We start from the raw sequence: 26,470 nt of genomic DNA, 5'->3' as shown, positions 1-26,470 counted from the left end.
TTCAGGAACAGTGAGGTCACAGAATAGTAGTAGATGAGGTCAGAGAGGTTTAGGTGGCAATCCTATAGCGTCTGACTGGTGGCCCATTTTAAGAACTTCAGCATTTACTGAGTGAAATGGGGAATCATTGAAGACCTTTGAGTAGGGGAGCAAGGGGATTTGATTTGCATTTTGATAGAATAATTGGCTGCTATGTTGAGACAAAAATGGAGTAGGGTGGTCAAGGGCAGAAGCCAGGATACAAGTTAGCAGCTGCTGATAATGATCCAAACTGAGAAATGTCAATAGCAGGAGAGGAAGTGGTGAGAAATGACCAGAGTTTATTTTGTAGATCAAACTACTGAGATTGCCTGGCCAACTGTTAGAGGAGTGTGAGAGAGATTGGAATAAGGATAACCTTAAGATTTTTGCATAATTGTTGAGCTGCTATGAACCAGGATGGGGATCTGATGGAGGAGACAACTACGAGCTGCTTTAAATGTGTAATGTTTGACTTCCAAGTGGAGAGGTTGAGTAGGTTGTTGGATATAGGAATCTGGAGTTAAAGACATCCAGGCTGGAGATTCAAATTTGGAAGATGCCAACAGAATTTGGATGAGCTCCTTTAAGGAATGTTTGTAGACAGAGAAAGCAATCCATGGACCAAGCCTTGGGTTATACCAGTATTTACAGTTTGTTGAAGAAGAGAAGAAATCTCCTAAGAAATTATCTTACAACATAAGAATGCTGCACATATTTCCAACATAGTGGACCTAAGTGTCTCCATTCTCTAAGTAAGTGTTATTATTAGAAGATGCTGCTATTTCTGTTGACCCACAAGGTGGGAAGAATGAACTGTGAGTTGTTTTTCTGTGATGAGGCGCTTGGGCTGAGCCTGAGGTGTTTCAGCCTGTAGAGATTGAGTTGGTAAGAAGCAACCAGTAAAGGAGTAAAGGAGACTGAGGAGGAACAGCCAGAATGATAGGGAGGAAATTGGAAGAATATCCTTGAAGTCAAGTAAAAAAAGTGTCTGAAGGAAGAGAGAATGAATCAGTGGTGTCATAGGTTGAGAGGTGTGAGAGGTCAAGTAAGATGAGGACTGAGTTGCTCATTAGATTTAGCAAGAGAAGTCACTGGGACCTTGATCAGAGCTGTGTTGGTGGAGGGGTGGGGAAAAAACCCTACTGGAGTGGGTTCAAGAGGGAATAAAACACTTTTGAAAGAGAATTCTTATTTTCAGTTCAGTGATATTTCTTATAAATATCCAATATTGAATGTGAGTACTCTTTAATATGTCTGATAGACTGTGGGGTGGGACTTCAGAATACTAGAGGCCATGAAGGTCTTCAACAGGTTCTGACAGGAATGGGGGGAACCTTTGAGTCTCCTTCAAGTTATTATTGGTAGAGCTCCTAGTGTTTAGACTGTAGTCAGTTTCTTTAGAAATAGAAAAAACAGTTCTAATGCATTTTCTTTATTCTAAATTGCATCCCTTTGGTAAGAACTACATCCTGGAAGCACAGTCGCTTGTGTTGAGACTTTGTTTTGTTCTCTTTCTAGTAAAGACGTGTTCTTTACTTCAACTCGTTCGTTGATCCTTTCTTTGAAAAGGATACAACAGAGCCCCAGGGAGACCTGTGCTTTGAGTTGGCTTCTTTTTCAGCAATCATGATAGGATTCCACTTGACCAGACACATATCCTAGTGCCCCATGGACCTGGAAACCTTCGTTCACGGAATGGATGGTTCGGGTTAGGGGTTCCCAAGAGCCAGAACAAATCAAGTAATAGAAACATTGCTCGTTTAATATTTCTTTTATACGTTGCTGGTATCTTCGTTGTGAATATTATTTCAAAGCATGTGATTATGCAATTTTCATAGTTCTGTATTGTATATCATAATTATGCACCAAGAATTTTCTCTTCTGGGAATTACCTTTCAATTATCATGCTAACTTTCTGTAATACTATCATCAAAATGAATCTGCAAGTCTCTGATACTAATTATCTTTTCTTTCCCTGAGCTTATTAAAATGTTAACACATAGGCCTTTAATGCTTAAAATATTGTTTTTGGGTAGTTAAAGGCTTACAGTGTATGGTAGAATTAAAACTTTGTTACATGTGTTTGAGTGTTGTTTGGTAATAAAAGAAAAGTATAGCGATAGTCTTTAGAAAGTTGCTAATTATGGGAAAATGCTGGAAAGAACAAGGGCTTTTATTTTGCAGTGGATTATGGTGCTTGTTTTTTGAGAAGTGGAGCTCCAGGGGCAATATGCGTTTCCATTGGGCTGTGGTATACACATAATGTCAGCATTCTCTTAGGTATTGTGCTGTCAACACTGCTTTATTAGTATCATTTTGAATGTTTTTTCAGCTGAAACTTATAAGTCACTCCACAGTTAGTTAAATGAGCGTAATTGGCTTGTAACAGAGAAATTCTGACACAAGGCCAATGTGAAATAATTTGGCAGCCCTAGGTGTTTTACATGGTAAATACTGGAGTGTGCAGAGGTATAAAACTAAGCAAATTTTGAAATAAATGTTAAGTCTTTTAAGTCAGTGACTACAGGATGAAGTCCAGAGCTCTTAAGCATGGAACTCAACCTGCCAAACCAGAGCTGCGCCCTGCGGCCCCCTGGGAAGACTGGATGCAGACATGTTTGGGTTTCTAACATAGTATTAGAACATTCTTTTACCAACATTTAAAAGCTGAAATTTTTTAATTAAAGAAGTTTTTTTGAACCCTGTGCCGCCTTTTGAAAAACCGGAAGGCGTGGCAATGATTCTTCGCGGGCAACATAACAGCTTCCCCTTTTATATGGGGTTTGTACTGTGCAGGCCACCGTCGACCCCAGAAGAGATCGTCTGTCTTGCCCCCAGCACTGAGACCAAGTCGCTGTTGGCATTTTCATCCTACAGGCTTCCCTTCTTTCTTGCCTGCCCCAGTAGGCACATGAAATGGCTGTCCTTATATTATAGACCCTTAGATTATTTTCCAGTGTCATTTCACAGATCCTTAAGTCTAACCAAACTATGCTCCTCATTGTCGCCCATTGTCTCCATTATCATACTAATATTTAGTCTGGGTCCTGCTTGCTCTTCTGCTTGTACTGACCAGCACTGCAGAACGTCTGTATCACTTCACTGGAACTTAGTACATCCTACTTTATGTAATCCCCTTTTTATCTGTATTTTCTAGATCCCCAAACTATAAGTTTCTTGAGGGCAACAACCATATCTTGTAATTTACTAGTGCCTAGCAAATTTATTTTAGATGTACTAGGTTAGTTATTGTTTAGACTTATCTCCCAGTGGATGATAATGTATGATTATAATTATGCTTTAGAAGAATTAGAAAATACAAAAATTGGGACACATGGGTGGCTTAGATGGTTAAGCACCTACCTTTGGCTCAGGTCGTGATCTCAGGGTCCTGCAGTCAAGCCCCACATCGGGCTCCCTGCTTGGCTAGGATCCTGCTTCTCCCTCTCCTTCTACTGCTCCCCATGCTTGTGCTCCCTTACTCTGTCAAATAAATAAAATCTTAAAAAAAAAAAGGCGAAAGAAAAAAAAATACCAAAAATTTATATAAAATGTATTTCCTCAAATAGAGCTTTCTTAATTTACTATGCCCATTTCTTTGTAGCAGGATTAGTGTAATTTATTTGAGTATTAATTCACTAAACACCTCTTTTATTGCCAGTTCTGATTCTGTTATGTAGATGGATGAATTTTCCAAATAAGTGGATCATTATTACATAGCATTTTATTATTTTAGACATGCTTCCTTTTAAGGCTAATACTCTTTTAAATGTCTTATTTTTCCATTCTTTTGACAACTAATATGTACCCTATGCAGAAGGCCCTGGCGGTAGTGTGAGTTCAACAGGCATTGTGGTTCCTGCTCTCCTGAAGCATTAACCTGTTGGCTGGAAAGGCAGATATGAAATAACAGAGTATCTAATTGTTCAATTTTGATAAGTATTTTTTTAAGGATTCTATTTATTTATTTGACAGAGAGAGATCACAAGTAGGCAGAGAGGCAGGCAGAGAGAGAGGGGGAAGCAGGGTCCCCGCTGAGCAGAGAGCCCGACGAAGGGCTCAATCCCACGACCCTGAGACCATGACCTGAGCCAAAGGCAGAGGCCCAACCCACTGAGCTACCCAGGTGTCCCAGTTTTGATAAGTACTACCAAGATGTAGGGTGTTCTGAGACCTTATAAGAGAGCACTCTGGTAAGGGTGGGAATAACTTTATAGTTTGTTTTGTTTGATGCCTAAGTTCAACTCGATTTAAATAAGTAAATGAGAGACAAAAGGGAAATAAATTGGACTAGAAATTTCAGATATAGCTAACTTGGAAACCAACTTAAATTTTATGAAACCATAATTATTTTAAGATTTTTTTTTTTTTAATTTATTTGACAGAGAGATCACAAGTAGGCAGAGAGGCAGGCAGAGAGAGAGGAGGAAGCAGGCTCCCCGCTCTGAGGAGAGAACCCAACTTGGGGCTCGATCCCAGGACGCTGGGATCATGACCTGAGCCGAAGGCAGAGGCTTTAACCCAATGAGCCACCCAGGCGCCCTGAAACCGTAATTATTTTAAAGATGTTTGAAGTAAGGACTTTTCTTATAGCTTCCAAAAATAGGATTTAAAAAATAATAAACTGGTTTTTCCCCCTTAAGTGGTTAGTACCTTTATTTTCTATTTCCGAGCCCATGACAGAAAAATATTAATAGTTTATTGGTCTGATCTTGGAGTGATGTAATAGCAGTGTTATGAAAAACCTTAGCAGTAAAGTTAGTGGCATATGTGAGCCAAAAAATAGAGTGGAATTTTGTGTGGTGCATATATTTTATCACAGCAATCAGAAATGTCTTAGGCTTTTTTTTTCCAAAGAAAATAGAATTCTATACTTAACTAAACCCATCTAAATATAGTGGGAAAGTTAATTTTTTGCATAGTTTAGTGTCGCACTGAAACAAAGGTCAGCTGCCGAGGTGCCATTTTTGAAATTTCTGTTGAGAAACTCATGTTACTGGTAATTATAGAAGGAGATTCAGAAAATTAACATATTTAAGGAAGTTTTAGTTCAAATAAACCCAGGCTTTTTCAAATGTGAGCTTAAGGAAATTTAAGGAAACCAAATCAGGGCATAGTTTTTAAGAAATGTCAAATGTCATGTAGAATTTAAAATAAATGCCAGATAAATCTTTTTAATCCCAAATATACATTAACTGAGCCCACATTAATTTTAAGTTAACGAGAGAATGTTTAACTGATTATTTGTAATTTACTAAATTACTTGCTTTTCCTGGTGCCTACAGAAATTAAAGAGACATTGTCATGAATTTTAGTTGTGGAGTAAAAACCAACAGGGAAAGCTAATGAAAGTTAAGTAACTTATAAAGTTTCCTTTAATGATTTTTTTTTTTTTTTTTTTTTGGCTTATGTATTCTGGAACTAGACTTGTATTTCTGACCAATAAGTTTTCGGGGAACTTGTAAGCAGCATTTCATAGACACAGGATCTAAGTGAATGTGTTTTAATTTATAAATTATTTTCAGGTGAGGAGACTGAAATAAATAATTGCAAGGGGATGGGAAAGGCCATGAAATGTTGTTCAGGGGCCTGGTAGGCTGGTTAGTGGTCAGTTGAATTCCATTTTCTAGAGCTCAAACCTTAACCAGACCTGTTGTGGTGGTGATTTGTGTTCGTGTTATCTTTTTATGATGTTACTGTCTGTGCTATGGATGTTAGTCCTGTCTTTTCAGGTAGGCAATAAGATGTTTTGAGGACACACAAGATGCTATATTTCTACTCTCTTGAATTCTTCCGTAGCTCCTGGAAAACTGTTGGCTCTTGATGTAAGCCAGTATTATGGTTTTATTCTCTGCGATATGTATGATGTGAGAGAACTGTCATCTAGATTTAAACCTTCAGCAAGTCAGGGAAGCAAGCATTTGACCCACTAAAAAAAAAAGGTAACAGAATTGTGTTTATGCGTACCTCCCAACTCTGATGTGTAAATGATATGTATGTGTAAATCGTACGATAGTGATACGTATTCATATTTCAGGTTGGCATTGGAATACACATTTTGTTGCTTAAATACTCAAAAGACTATGAAAAATGCAAATTTTGTTCCATAAACTTTCAAAAGACTGTAAGTAAATATTGGATTTTAAAAACCATCAATAGACTGCAGTGATAGAAATTATTTCTAATTTCTCAGTGAAAGAAGACAAGGTCTTTTTAGAAGTGCCTGGGTTTGGCGTTTCTTCCCAGCCTGCATCAGAACAGGTTTCTTGTTTCCTCATGCCATGAGTTTTCTCGAAGTGACAGTACAGTATGCATAGTGTTCCTCTGCTTTCCTGGGGCTGACCCTTGACACAAAGCTTAATCCATTGGAAACACCCATTTAACCATTCCTGCAGTTTTTTGTCCTTGGTTTGACAAGTGGTGTTGTCCACTCTTGTTCTGGTGATCAAGTTTTCTGTGAGGAAGTAGTCTTAAAAATGACGTGTGCCTCTGACCATTTGAGTTGTTGTGCTTGGCCCAGTGGCCTAGGAGTGAGATGATAATGGTAGTTATCTTTTAAGTATCTTTATAACTTTGAACCTTCCACAGGCCAGGAGCAGTTGACTCATAACACAAACTATAAACTGTGTTTATGAAAATCCATATAATATATTTCCAAGTCTGACATATGAGTAAAATATAACTTTCATAGCAGTAATATGTAGTTAGATTTAATGTAGCATTGAAAAATATAAATTTTAAGTTTTCAAAAACTGTAAAGATTGTGTTTTGATTACCCATAGAATATAGCTATACAAGAGAACATTTTCTTCAAAGAAACAAATGAAGATGTCATTGATTTGCTTCCTCTGGTAATTAAAAAATAATATATATATATTTTTTAATGTTTGGTTATGGGAATAATTATGTAATTGTAAGAATAATTCCAAATGGTGTTCTTTCAATTCTCTGAGATGCCAAAATGTAAAATAAAATAATAGGTCTTCAGAATGGTATATGTAGCTTAATTAATGAGGTTTTTCTACCTAAATGCAGATAGAAATATAGCCATATGGTATGATTGAGAGTTCTATCATTAGAGTTTGATATTATAATAGATGACTATTCAGAAGTTGAATTACATCTGATTTTGAGGAGTCCCAGATCTTAAAAGTGTTGTTAGATAAGGGAAGATACTGCTAAGATAAAACAATGCATTTGTAGGCGTTTTGTAAACGTGATACCCTGTCATCTCAGGGTCTTAGATAGTTATCTGGATGGTCATGTACTACCGATAGGTATCGACGAGAGAAAGAAGAGTATAGAAAGTGCTACAGTGTTTACCCTGGGCTGCAGGTCATGAGAAGGAGACTGTGACACTCTCAGATGAAGCACAGATGTTGTATGTGTATGTGTGTACGTGGACACATACTTGTAGGGCAAGGACACAGAGTATTATCAGAGTAAGAACCATGAGTCACCTATGTTACCTCTTTCTTAAAAATTGAAGGTGAGCATGTATTTCCTTCAACTAGATAGGCTGGCATTATCATAATTATATCATAAATACGTGACATTTTGTAGTTTTAAAAGGAATTTTTACCTTACTTTTGATTACTTTGATCTTCAGAGTAGTAGTCCCCATATTTTACAGATGAGGAGGTTAAATAATTTGTATGATTTGACAGCTTTACCTGATACAGTTTGTGACAAAACCAGAACATGGTACTCTGTTTCTAACTCTGTCGCCTGTGCTTTTTTTCCCTGCTACCAGTCACAGTCATCCTGTTGATAAAACATTTCTAGAGTATTTGCAAAAAAAGGTGTGACATTTTGATTTCCTTTATTTTTTTCAGTACCTTTTTAAGTCACTTTTAGTTTCTGCCAGATACTAAATCAACTTGTGTTCCTTAAGTAGGTTACATTGATTTTGCCATAGAGAATTTTTGTGTCAGGCCGAACTAGATAAGATAGTTTTTTCAAACATACTGCACTTCCTGCGATAATGCATTTAACATGGCACGGAATTCCTGATCATTGGATTTTATTAGAAGACAGCAAGTATACATAAAATTTCACACTATTTAATCCTTTGTTCAGAGCAGCTGTTACCTTGAAAAAAATCTCTAGTAATTTGTAGGATTGGTTAGTAAAGGAAAATTAGAATAAAGATGCTTTGAAATGATTACACGTTGTACACTTAAAGGTGAAACACTAAATACATTTTGCTTGATTTATCTTTAGAACATTGTAGTCTTTAAGTGCTGATGTTTTATGGACACATACCACAGGCCTTTCTGTAGGTAGTTTAACTTACATGTGGACTTTGCAAATGAACCCAAATTTAGCATGAGAACATCTGCAGTTCTGTCATTCAGCTATCCATTTACATGCCAAGCATTTTGTTGGAAATTCAGTGATGCACAAGGCATGGACCTATCCTCTGGAAGTTAGAGACTGGATGATGAGGGGAGACGGACAAACAAGGGAACACTTACCCAGGTGACAAATGAAATGCTACCTGTTTAAAACTCTGCTCTGCAGCTTTTGTTTAACAAGAAATTTTCTTTGATCTCTCCAGAACTCTTACTAGGTGATACCATTGGTATACCTAAAAGGCCAATCTCTGTTTTTACTTAGTAAAACATTTAAAATTATACTCTTTTTCCAAATCACATGAAGCCTGTGTTTTAATTTTTAAAGTCTGGTTTAAACTTTCTGAAGCCATGGGTTTAGCCAGGTTAGCTAATATTGTATGATATCACTTTTGTTCATACCCTGTGTCATGCAACAGGGGTTTGAGGTAATGTGGTATTACTTAACAAACATGGCACTTTAATGAACATGTAGATTCATGAAATTTTTAAAAATCAGCCTTTTTTATTATAGATTTTATTTATTTATTCAACAGAGAGAGAGATGATAAGTAGGCAGAGGCAGACAGAGAGAGAGGGGGAAGCAGGCTCCCCGCTGTGCAGAGAGCCCAATGTGGGGCTTGATGCCAGGACACTGAGATGATGACCCAAGCAGAAGGCAGAGGGTTAACCCCCTGAGCCACCCAGATGCTGCTAAAAATCAGCTTTTTTATGATATAAATTACATACAGTAAAGATAAAGTTCACACATTTTAAGTAGATAATTTGGTGACTTTTGAGAAATGTGTATAATCACATAACTAATGTCACAATCAAGATATAGAACATTTTGTCGTGCCAAAATTTTTCTACACACCCCTTTTTAGTCGGTCCTCTTTTTTTTCCACCACTTCTTCCTTTTCCTCTTTTCTCCCTCATCCTCATTATCCACAACAATTGCTGGTTTTTAGTTTCATCTTTTATAGAATTTCATGTAAATTGAATCATCTGACTTGTAGATTTTGTGGCTTGCTTTTGTATCTGGTTTATGTCACTTAGCATAATAATGTTTTTTTAATTCATTTTGCTGCATATATCTATAGTTCTTTTTTATTATTGGGTAATGTTCACTTGTCACAATTTGTTTATTTATTCACCTGTTATTAATAGATATTTGGATTGTTTCTAGTAGGGAATGGAACTTCATTATGAATGAAGGTTCGGTGTAAATTTTTTTTTTAATCTGAGGCACAGCAGTCAATGCATTTATATTTTTTAAATTTTTATGCAAGTATAGTTAACATACAGTGTTATATTAGTTTCAGGTGTATGATATAATGATACAACAATTCTGTTTCTCAGTGCTCATCAAGATAAGTGCACTCTTAATCCCTTTTATGTATTTCACCCATCCCCCCACCCACCTCCCCTCTGGCAACTACAACTTTGTTTTCTGTCTTTAAAAGTCTGGTTCCTTTGTTTTGTTTCTTGAATTCCATATGAATGAAATTCTGTATGGGTGAAATCATACAGTTTTGTCTTTCTCCATCTGACTTACTTCATTTAGCATTATTATCCTCTAGGTCTTTTTTTGTTAAAAAAGTTTATTCCTGGGGCGCCTTGGTGGCTCAGTGGGTTACAAAGCCTCTGCCTTCGGCTCAGGTCATGATCCTGGGATCGAGCCCCGCATCCGGCTCTCTGCTCAGCAGGGAGCCTGCTTCCCTTCCTCTCTCTGCCTGCCTCTCTGCCTACTTGTGATCTATCTGTCAAATAACTAAATAAAATCTTTAAAAAAAAAATGTTTATTCCCTCACTAAATTACCTTAGCACCTTTACCAAAAATCATATGACTTTTAGGATGCCTCTATTTCTGGACTCTTATTCCATTGACCAATATCTCTTTAGGCCAATATTATACTGCTTTGATTAATGTGTATATTCTTTATAGTAAATCTGAAAATCAGATCGTAAGTCTTCCAACTTTGAATATGAGTAGTAAGAACAGACATACTTGTTTTGTTCCCATCCTAGGGGAAAACCATTCAGTCTTTCACTATTAAGTACATTTTAGCTATAGATTTCTCATAAACTGTCATTACTTCTACTCTTAGAGCACGTAATTTCCAAATTCTAGACAAATTAATGCAATTGGAAGATATTTTTGAAAGACTCTTTAGAGGGAATTTCAGGACTTGGCTCTTCATTATCGAGAACTATATCAAAGGTTACCAGTATATAACTTACAACTTTTCAACTCTTACCTGAAAGAAAATTTTTCATCCAGCTTTCCCAGGAAAGCCCATGATTAGTACTAACACCATGTTCTCTTAATTCACTTTTCCAAATGTGAGGGTCATGAAGGAAAATAGGCACTCCTCTGTTAATGAGTATTTTTTGAACACTTGAATAGTTTTGCCCCTGGATCTGAGATGATAAGATTCCAAGGCATCTGTTGGCATTATACAACATTTTCTTGGATATGGTTAAGGGAGTAAGATGACAGTGACGCACCATTGGTATGGGCAGTGATCCTGCCTTGAGGAATGGTTGACTTCGGAATAGGCTGCTCATCTGTTTTTTTCAGGATCAGAGTCTATATAGTTCAACCTCAGGACTCATTTCCTTTTCAGGATGATGAGAGCCGTATAGAAAAAGCATGCAAGTGCTGAACAGACATAGGTTGGTTTCTGTTTTTTGTTTGTTTGCATTGTTTGTCTTTAAGTTTGAGGTTGAGGTATGGTTCCATTTTTCATGGAGGATTAACCCTGTCATTGTAGGGTAAAGTGTAATTCTGATTTCCTTCCTCCACACCCTTTAAAAACCAGACTTTTAAGTCTCTCTCAAAGTATTAGTGGATGATTACTGTAAGAAGGAATGTTGTCTTTTGGCAGTGCACCAGGGGGATGCACATCACAGAGCCAGAAAAAAATGAGCAGGTAGGTCAAATGGAGACAACTTGACTGGGCTATTCAGTGACACACTGTTGGACTGTGTAAACTTTACACACCTGGGAGCCCAGAGGTTCACTGACAAATGGCTTCTACTTATACTCTCTTCGGAATATACGGCTATTAATTGAGTTGGCCTTGGTTTTTTTAATCTTATTTCAAAACCCCAGTTGAGAAGAGTTCTAGAAACAAGGCCTGTGAGTTGGTATAAGGGAAATGGAATATTACTATATAGGTAAATACTACTTGGAAATGAGATTTCACACTCGATGGAACTGGCATATTTATGGTAGTTATCTTCTAAAAGTAAGCTAAGGGAATTTAATGCTGGATGACAGGTAGAAGAGAGCCAGCTTCTGACTGAAGATTACCTTGGGGGGAGACCTAAGGGATGCAGCCTCTGCTCCCCAGTTCCCTACGGCCGCCTTCACAGTCTTGGATTTGTGTTTCTCCAAAATAATACAAATCACCTCAGTCTTCTTAGAGTAGATTGGCTAATGGTTGGATGATGCTCCTGGGTAATGGGGTAGCCAGAAGTAACAGGGAAGCCCTATATAAAATAAACATTCTTATCAGTTTTCTTAAGTAAGGGCTTTTAAAACTGTAAATCCAAATTTTAGCCTTTTTTTTTTAATGACTAAAAAGAATCATTGTTTTCTCTGACAATATTTTCAGATGTATTTATAAGATTATGTGACAACTTTGTCTCTAACTTACTTATTCACTGCCAAACCCCCAATGGGGTGTTAAGAAGACCTTTTGTAGCAATGTAAAGCCTTGTTAGAATGTCTTTTAAGAATCTTTTACTTTGAAGTCTGTAGATTGTGATTTTGATCTTTTTCTACCATAAAGAGTACCTGGACCCAATAGTTTTACTTCACACCATTCCACACATATGGCAGGCGCATAGGATGTGTACATGCATGAGGGTGTGTCCTGCTGCAAATGCTACTTTCGGGTGTGTCTGGTTAACAAAATAATTGCAGCCCATAATTTATGTGTAGAAGGGTGAAATTTGGATTCCTAACATCTCACACTCTTTTTCTGGCTTCTTAAACTATTTTGCATATAATTCTACAACTTTATTAGCATTTGCATACTTTCACTTTAGTAAATCATTTTAGCATGTTTCTTAACTTTATATAAAAAATGAACTTTTTGAAGAGACTAGATTAAATTAAATTGTCCCCAACTCATGGGAGCTTTTGGACAGACTTTAGAGAACAAAAATCCTGAAAAGAAAAGCACCTAAGACTAACTGGTATTATCTTGGCAGGTCAGTGTCTCACAGCATCAGCTTCATTACCAATAAAATTATGGAGTTGGAAGAGATTATCTCTAAAATCAGATACAGTGGTGAAGTTTTCATTTGGTCGTTATTTTGTTGCATTATTTTTCTACTTAGTAGTAGATAGAATCCCAGAAATTAATACATATGCATACTACCAGATTGTAAATACTCCTATAGGGATTCATTAACAACACTAGAATATCTAAGGCTTTTCCCTATTTCTGGGCCATGGAAACAATTGTGTAGTAGCACAATAATATTTTACAAAGATTATTTTAGTTTGCTGTTGTCCAAATGTTTGTATAGGATCCTCAATGGATGTATTTTATGTTAAAAATAGCAGGCTATTATAACAGGATTGCATACTTGTCCTACCTTATGTATCTTTTTCAAGTCTAATCACCAGTATGTATTTATAGCATTTCAACAACACCTCTGATAAATTTTATTTTTTTAATTATGAAATACACAGAAAAGTGCCTATAATGTCTACTTTTTATGTTTTCTGTTTTTTTTTTTTTTAAAGATTTTATTTATTTGAGAGAGCTAGAGAGAACATAAGTAGGCAGAGCAGCAGGCAGAGGGAGAGGGAGAAGCAGGCTCTCTGCTGAGCAGGGAGCCTGATCTGGCTCGATCCCAGGACCCTGGGATCACAACCTGAGCTGAAGGAAGACACTTAACTGACTGAGCCACCCACGCACCCCAAAATATATACATTTTAAACAATAATAGTAATCAGCATCATTGTATCCACTACCAGGCATAAGAAAAATAATATTCCTCTAGCTCCTTTGTAGCTCCCGTCCCTTTCTGAAGACATCCGCTATTCCCAGACTATCCCATCCAGCACCATTTTGAGGTTAATCATTACATTGCCTTTCTTTATCGTCTTACCAATATATATTATGTAACTGAATGATTTATGGTTAGTGACCTGTTTTGTTTTTTTTGTGTTTTTTTTTTTTTAAGATTTCATTTATTTATTTGTCAGAGATCACAAGTAGGCAGAGAGGCAGGCGGGAGGCAGGGGAGCAGACTCCCTGCTGAGCAGAGAGCCGGATGCGGGCTCCATCCCAGAACCCTGGGACCATGACCTGAGCTGGAGGCAGAGGCTTTAACCCACTGAGCCACCAAGGCGCCCCTAGTCATGTTTTTTTGAACTTTGTATTCATAGGAAGGAATTGTATATGTTCTTCTATAACTTTTTTTTTTGCTAACTGTCATAGCTGTTATCATCCTATGGCTGTGGATCATTAATGTTCACTGAATTGTTTCACATACCATGTTTTATTTCTTCTATTAATGAGCCTTTGCCTTTCCAGTTTTTACATTTATCTTGTTGTTGTTAATAATCTAGAAAATCCTTCTGCAGTGTTAAAATAAAGTTAGCAACTTCCCAAATGCTTTATTCAATCTTCCTTACAAGCATTATACTCTCTTAGGAAAAAAAAATATTTTAGGGGAAAAAAATAAGTAAAGTTAATGTTAAAATTCCTATGTAATATTAGAATTTCTATATTACTACCACATAATGAGAATTATTAGCAAAATCATTATCTAGAAAGCTGCAGTTCCAGTGTCAGAGGGAATTGTGTGCAAGTCCCATGAATGAAGGAATCAAAGATTTCATTGTGGAAATTAGAAGCAGATGCTTCTAAGTTGGAGGATTTTCCGTGAGAACAGCACTTTTTGTTGGCGATGTCATGCTAGAAATTCATCTTGGTTGAAAGGAATTTTTGTGCCTGGTTGCTAAACCTGATATGACTTCTGAATACAGATGGCTATGAAATACTAAAGTTTCTCTGGTTGAAAATTCATGAATTTTACCATTGCCTTTGTTCTTTTTGTTGGTTGCCTATCTAACATCTCCCCTCATCTCCCAGCTTCCCAAAGGTACTCAGATTTTTTGTTTTGATATCCATGTAGTTCAGGGGAAGTTGATCCTTCCTCTAGCTCCAGACGTGGGCCAAGCGTGACCTCAAGTAGGCTAACTATTCCTTGTCCCTGCCCTATGATGGGGGTGCTGGTGACCTAAGACATCTAGTTTGGCCAAGTATCATTACTCTTGTTTACTTCCTCATTCTGGTTTATTTGATCACTCTGAGAGATGCAAGCCTTAAAACACAGTGGTCCCAAGTTAACAGGAAGAGACTAGATTTTGCATGATATCTCAAACTACATCAAAATACCCACAAACCCTTTTAGCCTACTTGTAGTTTTCAAGTTACTTTGGTTTTTATAAATTTCCCTTATAGTATTTAACTAGTTTACTAGTAGTTAAGATTTTTGTAGTATCTACCATATGCCTTATGTCATCCTTTAAAGTAGATGCTGTTGTTATTTCCATTTTATAGACATGGAAGCAGAGATGTAGAGAGGTGATAGGACTTGACCAAGGTCATATAGCTACAAAAGAGCTGACTAATAGTCAAACCAGATAATTTGACTAACGGAGTTCAAGTTTGAGTTGGATAATTTTGGCACTTGTGATTTAATGCCTCCCAACCAATATATCTTTTTTTTTTTTTTAAGATTTTATTTATTTATTTATTTATTTATTCGACAGAGAGAGAGAGAGAGAGAGAGAGAGAGAGATCACAAGTAGGCAGAGAGGCAGACAGAGAGTGGGGTTGGGGGGGGTACCGGGCTCTCTGCTGGGGAGAGAGCCCGCTGCAGGGCTCGATTCCAGGACGCTGAGATCATGACCTGAGCTGAAGGCAGAGGCTTAACCCACTGAGCCACCCAGGCGCCCCCAATGTATCTTTTTATATATTTGCTTTCACATAAGCTGGGAGATGAGGGGAGATGTTAGATAGGCAACCAACAAAAAGAACAAAGCTGGCTTAACTTGATACATAGGGAAACTTTCCTTGAAACTGTATTTTTGTTGACAGTTTGGAGATTAGTATTTTTTCATGTTTGTCTTCTACATTTAAAGACAAGGAACAATATGCACCTTTCCCCTGTAATTAACATGCAGAAAATATTTAAGAAGCTGTGACCAATACTGACTCCCATTTCTGGAGTGGGGACAGGAGAGTGCTTCTTTAAAAATATAATTTTAATCTTTTTCTTTTTTTAAAAACAACTTATTTATTTATTTGTCAGAGAGACATAGAGAGAGAGAGAGAGAGAGAGAAAACACAAGCAGAGGTAGTGGCAGGCAGAGGAATAAGCAAGCTCCCCAGTGAGCAAGGAGCCTGATGCAGAACTTGATCCCAGGACCTTGGGATCATGACCTGAGCTAAAGGCAGACACTTAACTGACTAGGCGTCCTCATAGTTTTAATCTTAATTGCTAGAGAATTTGCATGTTTGGTTATTTTATAAATAATTTACTCCTCACATCCTACTGTGTGCCTATTATAGACCCAGTACTACTGCAGACATTAGAGACATTAGATGCTGATGGACCCTGTCCTGGAGAGGTTCCAGTTGTCCGTGGGGAGACTACTACAGGGGGTGATACAAGCGCAAGGGAAATGACCCTCCGTTGCCTACTTATGTGGAAGCATACTTCCCAGACAAGTATCTTGAATTTTAGGGGGAGAAAGAAGATATTTTGTTTTTATTCTTTTGAAGGTGGGTAGATAATATGCAAGGAAGGATATCTAGGCAGAGGGAACAACACAGTCAAGCACAGACATATGAGAGCAAGACTTGCTCAGAGGACTATGAGGAGAACAATTGTAGTAAATGTAAGACGTGAGTTGAGAATGGCCACACAGAGGCTGGATGGAAGCCGATGGTGAAAGATTCTGCCTTAGAGTTGAGGTGTTTTCCCATGGATGTGCTGTAGCATGAAAGAGTGTGTGAGCTGGGATGTGAGAGATGGGTGTGCAGTGTAACGGGGTTACCCTGGCAGCATTTGGCAGGGGGTGGCAGACTTCAAGAGTAAGACAAGACAGAACATCTAGAAATCCAGGTGAGAATACAGTGAAGATGTATGGTGGAGGAGAAAGGCACTAGTAGGATAGACTAGACGGAAGGATTTTGTTTGTTTTTGTTTTTACTAAGATTTTTTTTTTTTTTAAGTGTATGGATAGCAACGAAATCCCAACCTTCTGACCACCGAGGTTCACTTTTGCTGTCCTTCTTCTCCCCCATCTTCCTCGGGCTTCATGTTTGAAAAGATTGTTTATTAAAATAAATTGTTTTCATTTTTTAAATCAGGCACGTAAAACTTTTATCAAAATAAGCACTTGAAAAACAGTATTAAAATTGTTTAAGTGAACACTCTCAGTTTTCCTTGAAATATTACCAAGGATAAATGTGCCAGGTTTTCTTTTTTTAATATACCAGTTTTATCAGTGTATTTGAAATATTAAAAATAATTGTAAAGCTCTCATTACCTTTTTTTTTAAATTAAAGTATGGTTGACACAAAGTGGTACATTAGTTTCAGGTGTACAACATAGTGGTTTAACAAGGTTCTGTGTTATGTCATGCTCTCCACAAGTGTAGCTGTCATCTGTCACTATATAATGCTATTACAGTTCCTTGACTACTCCTTATGTTGTACCTTTTATTATCCATGACCTCTTTATTCCATAACTAGCAGCCTGTATCCCCCTCTCTCTTCACCCATTTTTGCCTAGCCCTCCACCCCCCTTTCCTCTAGCAACCACCAATTCTTTGTATTTTTGGATCTCTTTCTGCTTTTCATTTGTTTTGTTTCTTAGATTCTACATACAAGTTAATTCATATGGTATTTGTCTTTCTCTGTCTGACTTCACTTAGTGTAATACCCTCTAGGTCCATCCTTTTTTTTTTTTTTTTTTTTTTTTGCAGATGGCAAGATCTTGTCCTTCTCTGTGGCTGAGTGACATTCCATTCTATCTATATGCACCACATCTTCTTTATCCATTCATCTTATTTATGGACACTTGGGCTGCTTCCATAGCTTGGCTGTTGTAAATAATGTTGCAATAAGCATAGGGGTGCATATATCTTTCTGAATTAGTTTTCTTTTTCTTTGGGTAAATACCTAGTAGTGGAATTAGTGGGTCATATGGTAATTCTATTTTTAATTTTTTGAGGAACCTCCATACTGTTTTTTCCACAGTTGGCTGAACTAGTTTGCATTCCCACCAACAGCTCATGAGAATTCCTTTTTCTCCACTCCTTGCCAACACTTGTTATCTCTTGTCTTTCTGATTTTACCCATTCTGGCAGGTGTAAGGTGATAGCTCACTATGGTTTTGATTTGTATTTCTCTGATAATTAGTGGTGTTGAGCATCACTGTGTCTTCTTTGGGAAAATACCTATTCAGGCCCTATGCCCATTTTTTATTGGGTTATTTGGGTTTTTTTGGTGGTGAGTTGTGTAAATTCTTTGTATATGATATTAGCCCCTTATTGAATATATCATTTGCAGATATCTTCTCCCATTCATTAGGTTGCCTGTCATTGCAAATGGCAAGATTTCTTTCTTTTTATGGCTGAATTATACTCCATTGTATATTTATACCACATCTTCTTTATCCATTCATCTATCAGTGGACACTGGCGCTACTTCCATTTCTTGACTACTGTAAATAATACTGCAATAAGCAGAGAGGCACATGTATCCCTTTGGATTAGTGTTTTTGTGTTTTGGGGGGTAGATACCCAATAGTGCTATTACTGCATCATTTAGTGTAGTTCTGTTTTTCACATTTTGAGGAAACTTCATAATGTTTTCCGGAATGGCTAGGCTAGTTTGCATTCTCACCAACAGTGCAAGAGGGCTTTCCCTTTCTCCACATCCTCACCAACACCTGTTGTTTCTTGTGTTGTTGATGATCTTATTGTAGTTTTAATTTATATTTACAAAAAAAAGATGTACTTTGGTTGAATTATTTCCTTTTTATACATTCCCCAGAAGTCAGACTGTTGGGTCAAAGGGCACAAACATTTGTAGGACCAGCAACGTAATTTTATTCCTTAGAGTATGATAAGCGTTAGTTGGCACCAATTCAAATCCATTTTTTTTTAAGATTTTTATTCATTTATTTGTCAGAAAGAGAGAGAGAGAAAGCACACAAGCAGGCAGAGAGGCAGGCAGAGGTGGAGAGAGAGGCAGGCTCCCTGCTGAGCAAGGAGCCCGATGCGGGACTCGATCCCAGGACCCTGGGATCATGACCTGAGCCGAAGGCAGTGGCTTAACCCACTGAGCCACCCAGGCGTCCCTCAAATCCATTTTGATTGGAAGGTGCTTTGCCATTCCCAGCTCCAAGGTGCCTGTAGCAAATCTCATTAATAAATAGAGAAACAAAATAATCTATTAGCTACAAACAAGAGAAAAGCACTATTTCTTTTAGAACTCAAGAGATGATTGACAGAATAGATTGATTTAACCACCATACCACTACCAAATAGCAGTTCTTCCCCTTATTTACTATAACACAATATCAGTAATGGTACTTGGTAGTAAAGAGTAGCTAATTTAATACTCTTCACAACAGTTTGATTTCAGAGGTGAGAAAAATGCACACAAAGAAATTCAGAGCCTTGCCCAAGGACACCCAGGTTCCAAGCCTTTCAGCTTGGATCCAAATCCAGGCAGTCTGAATCCAGGCTCTTAAGCCACACATTATATTGCCTCTCACTATGTTCCCACTTTCCAAACTTAACATTTCTCTTGATTCAATAACTGCATTTCAAGTGTAGTTATTACTTGTATTATATGTATGTGCTTGCATGCACATGTCATATATATAAAATTTATAAATATACTCACATAGATAAAATATGTATATTTGCATACTACTTTACATATGCTAACTATATATCGCAGCTGCATTTCAAGTAACATACACAGCCACTTACAGTGTGAGTGTAAAAATGCTAGAGTCAGGTTATAGCATTTACTAGACTGCATTTGGTAGTTAGCAGATTTTCTCCTTGCCACATTTGTAAAATAGACCCCAAATTAAAGATATTTTTGCTAAAAAATAAAATAAAATAAAATAAATGCTTTTACTAAAATTGCTACCACTGTACTGTAAACTGATCCCTTCTCAAATTGCTATGTGTACTACTCATCCAGAATAGTGGTGTCAGAACTGCAGCTCAACCACCTAAACTTTTCAGTTACTCAGATTTTTTTTTTTTTTTTTTTTTTTTTTTGGCTTTCCAGGTCTTCTTTGCTAATGATGAATATTCATCCAAGAGAGTGTTATCCTTTGTCCAAGGAGAGGAGTAGCTCTCTCCACCCCAGCATTTGTATAACAAATTTCATGGAAGAATTCTGGCTTCACTTGGGTTATACATTTACCCTTCAGACCAAGCACTGGGACTGGAGAATGGGGCACCCCGTTTGGCCGGCTTTGGTCACATTCATACCCTATGTCATCTCTTCACCCTTCCAAAGTAGAGAATATACTGATTAATAGCCCCACTGGAAACATGTGGGATTGGAGAGGGGCACTCCTGGTGGAAAGAAGGTGCCAAAGAGAATTACACAGATGTCTTCGACATTGCATCTTTTGGTCAACCAGCATCCATCGGAACCTATGCATTCATATACACTTTCTCTTTTTCAATACATAAAATTTCAAAGGAGTCACCACCTAGTATAATGTAACTGCCCCATTTATAATCAACATTACACTTACCTTCCCCATCCCAAAGTAGACCTCCCAAAGTTCACCCCAGTTGTTGCATCTGGCTCTAAATTCCAGATCTCTGGGTGATGGGTATTTTGGCTGATCAGTTGTCGATGTGCCTTTTTATGACCTGGCAGCACATGACTGTTGTTTTGATGAACCATCCACACAGTAACCTGATACCTAATACTTTATATTCATTATCTCAATTTCACCTTTTTAATAGTTCTAGAAGGCCGAAATTATATATTTTACAGGTGAAGAATCAAGCTCAAAGATTAGGTTACTTGCCTGTGGCCATTATAGAATCCATATTAGGATTCAGGTTTAACTCTTTGGAGAGGTTAAGTCCATCTTTTTAATCAGTATTCTGATTAATCAGTATTTAATTTAATCAGTATTCTGTCTCTAAACAGCTGAGGTTCAACCATATGAAAGGTGATGTTAAGCTTTTCACAGTCCTTCATTTATCTCGGAGAGCAATGGTTGGAACATGGCAAAGAGCAACGAAGAGTGATGTTCTTTCTAGAGGGTTTGGCTCCAGATAGTGGATAGATAGCAACTACTTTCCTTTTCAGATAAAACAGTAACTGGAAAAAAAGGACATGAAATAAAAAGTGTTCAATTTACTTATTCTTCAAATTAAGTGAGAAAAATATTTCTATAGTCCCCAAATGACTCTTACAAGCAATTTACCCTTACTTAAGAAAAAAATAACTTCATAATGCAGAGCATACAAACTGAAACTCAGGTATTACTTGTTTCCATCTTTGTTTCTGTATTTCCAGGTATAAAATCAAAATGTAGGACTCTCCAGGAATAAGTACCTGATAATAATGTAAGTGCACTTATGTGAGAACTTTGGCAGTACACTCCTTTAAAAATTTAAGTTTCAAGAAGGCTAAACATCAAAGCAGCCTCTGAAACCAGAGGCTAGTAAGACATTCAAAAAGCTGAAAAAGTTGATTTCAAGATTCAAGCCAGGTTTCTGAGTTTTGACTCAATTCCTAACCTTTAGTTGGACAGTATGTGCTTAGTAAATGTTGTACTATTACAGACATACCTCGAGACATTGCAAGTTGGTTTCAGATCACGGCAGAGAAGTGAATACGGTAATAAAGCAAGTCAAATGAACTTTTTGGTTTCCCAGTGCATACAAAGGTAGTATTTGCACTATACTGTTATCTTTTAAGTACACAATAGTATTATGTCTAAAAAGAAGTATGTACCTTAATTCAAAATACTATATTGCTAAAAAAAAAAAAATGCTAACCATCATCTCATTTTTTATCAGGTCATAATTCTTTCGCTGGAAGGTCTTGCCTCTGCAGTGATGGCTGCTGACTGATCCGGGTGGTGGTTGCTGAAGGTTGGGGTGGCTGTGGCAATTTCTTAAAATAAGACAATAATGAAGTTTCCCATATCAGTTGACTCTTCCTTTCATGAGCAATTTCTCTGTCTCATGTGATGCCGTTTGATAGCATTCTACCTGCAGTAGAACTCACTTCAAAAGTGGCTTCAATATTCAAACCCTTCTGCTGCTTTATCAGCTAAACTTATATTGTATTCTCCATACTTTGTTGTCATTTCCACAGTCTTCAGAGCATCTTCACCAGTAGTAGGTTACATTTCAAGAAATCACTTTCTTTGCTCATCTATAATAAAAGCAACTCCTCATTCATTCAAGTTTTATCTTGAGATTGTAGCAATTCAGTCCCACAATTCAGGCTCCACTTTTAATTCTGGTTCTCTCACTGTTTCTACCACATCTGCAGTTACTCCCTCCACTGAAGTCTTGAATCCCTCAAAGTCATCCATGAGGGTTGGAATCCACGACTTCCAAACGCCTGTTCATGTTGATATCTTGACCTTTTCCCATGAATCATGATGTTCTTAATGACATCTAGAATGGTGACTATAGGTTTTCAATTGATTTTGCCTAGATCCAGCAGAGGAATGGCTACCCATGGGAGCTATAGCCTTATGGAAAGTGTTTCTTAAATAATAAAACTAGAAAGTCAGGATGACTCCTTGATCCATCGGCTTCGGAAAGGATGTTGTGTTAGCAGGCTTGAAAACAACATTAATGTCGCTGTACGTCTCCGTCAGAGCTCTTGGGTGACCAGGTACATGAGCATTGAGCAGTAATATTTTGAAAAGAATCTTTTCCTGAATGGTAGGTCTCCATAGTGGACCTAAAATATCCAGTAAACCATGTTGTAAACAGATGAGCTCTCGTCCAGGCTTTGTTGTGCCATTTACAGAGCACAGGCAGAGTAGAGCTAGCATTATTCCTAAGGGCTCTGCGATTCTCAGATTGGTAAATGAGTGTTAGCTTCAATTTCAAGTCACCAGCTGCATTAGCCCCTAGCAAGGGAGTCAGCCTGTCCTTTGAAGCTTTGAAGCCTGGCATTGACTTCTTCTCTCTAGTTATGAATTTTTTAGATGGCATCTTCTGACAGAAGGCTGTTTCACATACAGTGAAAATCTGTTGTTGAGTGTAGCACCTTCATTTATTATCAGAGCTACATCTTCTGGGTAACTTGCAGCTTCTACATCAGCACTTGCTGCTTCACCTTGCACTTATACGTTATTGGGATGGCTTTTTTTTTTTTTTTTTTTTAAACTTCATGCTAGCTTCATTCATTTTCTGTAGCTTCCTCAACTCTTTCAGCCTTCCTTGTCTCTTGGCATTTGTTCACTGACATGGCACGTTCCTTCAAGAATTTTTCCTTTGCATTCACAGTTTGGCTAAATGGTGCAAGAGGCCTAGCTTTCAGCCTGTCTTGGCTTTTGCATTGCCTTCCTTACTAAGCTTAATCATTTCTAGCTTTTGATTTTAAGTAGAAGACATGCAACTCTTCCTTTAACATGAACGCTTAGAGACCATTGTAGGGTTACTAATTGTTCTTATTCCAGTATCATTGTTTTGCAGAGAATAGGGAGGCAAGGGAGATAGGGAACAGGTGGTTGGCAGAGCAGTCAGAGCACTCACATTTATTTATTAAGTTCTCTGTTTTATATGGGCACCCCACACAATTCCAACAGTAACATTAAAGATCACTGATCACACATTACCATTACAAATATAATAATAATGAAAAAGTTGAAATGTTGTGAGGATTACCGAATGAAACAGAGACACAAAGTTAGCAAATGCTGTTGGGAAAATGTTGCCAGCAGGCTTTTTATAAACCTTAAATTTGTTAAAAAAAAAAAAAAAAAAAGAACGGATAACCCCTCCTCCCCACCAAACATATTATCTGTGAAATGCAAGAAAACAAAGTTCAATAAAACAAGATATGCCTATATTACCAAAAAAAACCACAAAAAAAAACCAAAAAAAAACAGCTGATGGTGAAGAGTAATGGCTTTAAGGAAACTTACTCTCAGTAGTTGGTTCTCAACAGTGGGTGATTTTGCCCCAAGGGGGCATTCGACAATATCCAAAGAAATTTTGGGTTGTCACAACTGGGAGGTGGGGGGATTCTCCTGACATCTAGTGGGTAGAGGCCAGGAATGCTGCTGAACATCCCACAATGCCTCAGACGTCCCACACTACAAAGGATATTTGACCCATAATGTCAGTAATGCCAAGGTTAAGAAACCCTGCTGTAGGATCTTCCCTGTCCAAAGACACTGTGTAGTAAGTGAAACAAACCACACTTAGTGAGCAAGCCTGCTGTCAGAGATGAAGAGAAATCTGGGTTAGGGAAATAGATAAGAAGGATAACTACAAGCTACTGAACTGTTAGTGTAAAGATAGAGATTTGAAGAAACATACCAAGAGCATTTACACAAATGAGTTATCCATGATGCAGAACTTCTAACCGAACATGAGTTAGCCCAGATTCAAGGGAAGGGGAAATAGAACCCATCTCTTAATGGGAAGCATGGCAAAGAGTTTACAGTTTTCTTTAATATACCATAGGTGCTTAACAGTAGCACCTGGCACATACGAAGTATGTACTAAATGTTAGCTATAATTAGTGCTATTATTCTGTCTTTTCTGAAGAGTAGGTGAAGCTGGGCATTTACTGTTCCCTTTTGGAACACTTCCCCTGGGATGGATGGGTCAATGGAAGGAAGGAAGGAAGGAAGGAGAGAAGGAAATGATATCCCTCTCTTAATTCTGTTACTAGTTCAAATATCAACTTATAAAAGATGCTTCCCCTGATTGATTACCCTGTATGAAATAGCATCTACGCTACCACCTTATCTCCGTCAACTCTCTCATCTACTGGGTTTATTCTTCTTCACAGTACATATCACCATCTACATTATATGTTTATTGTCTCTCTCCATCAGAGCAAGATATTTGTTTTGTTCAGTGTTATATGCTCTGCGCCTATGACAACACTTAGAATGTTGTAGGTGTTTAATGTGTATACATGGAATGAATGAATAAATCAATGAGGGAAAAAAAAAAAACAAGCCATTTTACCAATGGTATTTGGATATCACTTTTAGGAATACCAGACACTAAAAAGGCTATATACTATTTATTCCAAAATGAAAAATGATACAGACCACGGTACTCATATATTTCATGCTGTCAGAAATCTTCCCATGAGAATCGCCCATCAGAATACAAGTGCTCATGGGAAGCAAAGACAGTATCATTATCTTAAGTTTCTCGTCAAGAGGTATGTTCCTAACGAGATTCTGATCTCAAAGGTGTAGGAGCACATCTTCTATTGCGATTGTATTCTGCTTATTAGCAAATAAATATCATGGTACTGTGTGTATGACATGAGCTTCCTAAATGTATAATAATTAAATTAAAAGGGCTCTCTGTGATCCAGTTTTCCAAGGTTTTGATCTTGTTTTTATTAGGTAATAAAGACACCTTGTTGACTGTTGAAATGTGGCTACTCACCATGCTTGCCTTATAGAAGTCACCATATCACAGTACCAACCTGTTCATTCTCAGAATGAGAATCCTCCTTTGCCTCCATTCAGAGTGAGGTTATATCATGTGTTGGAGATATCTGGCAACCTGGTTCTTTTTTGTTAGTATACTTTATTATTTTAGAATACTTTTAGATATATAGGACTTGCGAAGAGCACAGGAGTTCATCGAAACCCACATGCACCCACTTTCCCCTATTGTTAACATCTTACATGAGGGTGCTACATTTGTCACAACAGATAACCAGTATTGATACATGATAATAAACTGAAGTTCATACTTTTATGAACCAGTTTAAAGATTAATTCCTATAATTTCTAAATAATATTCTTATATGTATTATATATAATACTCCTATATTATATATTATTACATATTGTATATATATAATTAATTCCTATATAATTCCTATAATTTCTAAAAAATGAAAACTGGTATTCAGTGTACACACATCAGGTGGTGGCTTCCTGATTCTTAAAAAAAACAAAGTAACTTTGAACCAATGGGGCTTATCAGGAAATAAGGGACTTATAAAAATGTGGGTTTAAAATTCAACTGGAGGAATCTTATAGCTTAACATATTTTATTTGTAAGTTAGATATTAATAAAGATGACAGGAGGGGGTTTGATCATTATTAAAGCTGTTTTGTTGTTGCCTGAAAATATGACACTACAACATGATGTATTCTTCATAAATATCTATCCTAAAAGCAATAATCCACCCTGAGATCCCTGGACAGAAAAGGGCTGCCTGGAGTAGGAAATTTGCTCTCCTGGGGCTGAGTTGGGACTCAGCTGAGAACAGAGCATGGTAGCCAGTGGTTCAGAGGCTAATTTCTGCAATTCAAATTGGTATAAATTGAGTCTGATTCTTTTCTCCAGGACTGTCCGCAATGTATGATTAAATTTTATACTGGAGCATATTAGAGATATAGACCTTTTACTGTTTCATTGGAACCTTTTAACCAGCTTTCATGCAGTCCTGGATGAAGTAAAAATTCCGTCCTATCTCTCTTTTAGGACTTTTTAGTTTGCCGTCCTCAAAGCAGAAAAGGCAGCCAAGGGGCAGTACTGCTTCTTAAAGACTCTGCTTTTTACGAAATTTTCTTTAATAATCCCCCTCCAATCTTTTTTTTTTTTTTTACTGCATTATTTGAATCATAAAATAAGTAAAAATTGTACTCAAATGAAATTTGAAAATTATCTTAATGAAGCTCTGGAGATATCTCAAACCTCAGAAAATATTTTTTCCTTAGTTTATTTTTTTAATTCTAGAAAGTAGGTCAAGAGAAATACTCCCCCTTTAGTTGGTTTAATTAGGAATAGAAAATTATAGGAGTAACTCAATTTGAGGTGTAGATTTAAATAAGAATTACAC

General features: G+C 37.2%; 1 protein-coding gene across 6 annotated transcripts in view; it reads left to right on the top strand.

Moving 5' to 3' along the window:
* FRMD6 (FERM domain containing 6) overlaps positions 1-26,470 on the top strand; it is a 301,404-nt gene that overhangs the window by 235,878 nt on the left and 39,056 nt on the right. The gene's annotated exons all lie outside the window — the stretch shown is intronic.

Source organism: Lontra canadensis, unplaced genomic scaffold (assembly GCF_010015895.1).
Source record: "Lontra canadensis isolate GAN:19392208 unplaced genomic scaffold, GSC_riverotter_1.0 scaffold42, whole genome shotgun sequence".
Taxonomy (NCBI): Eukaryota; Metazoa; Chordata; class Mammalia; order Carnivora; family Mustelidae; genus Lontra; species Lontra canadensis.
This window is presented reverse-complemented; position numbering and strand designations above follow the sequence as displayed.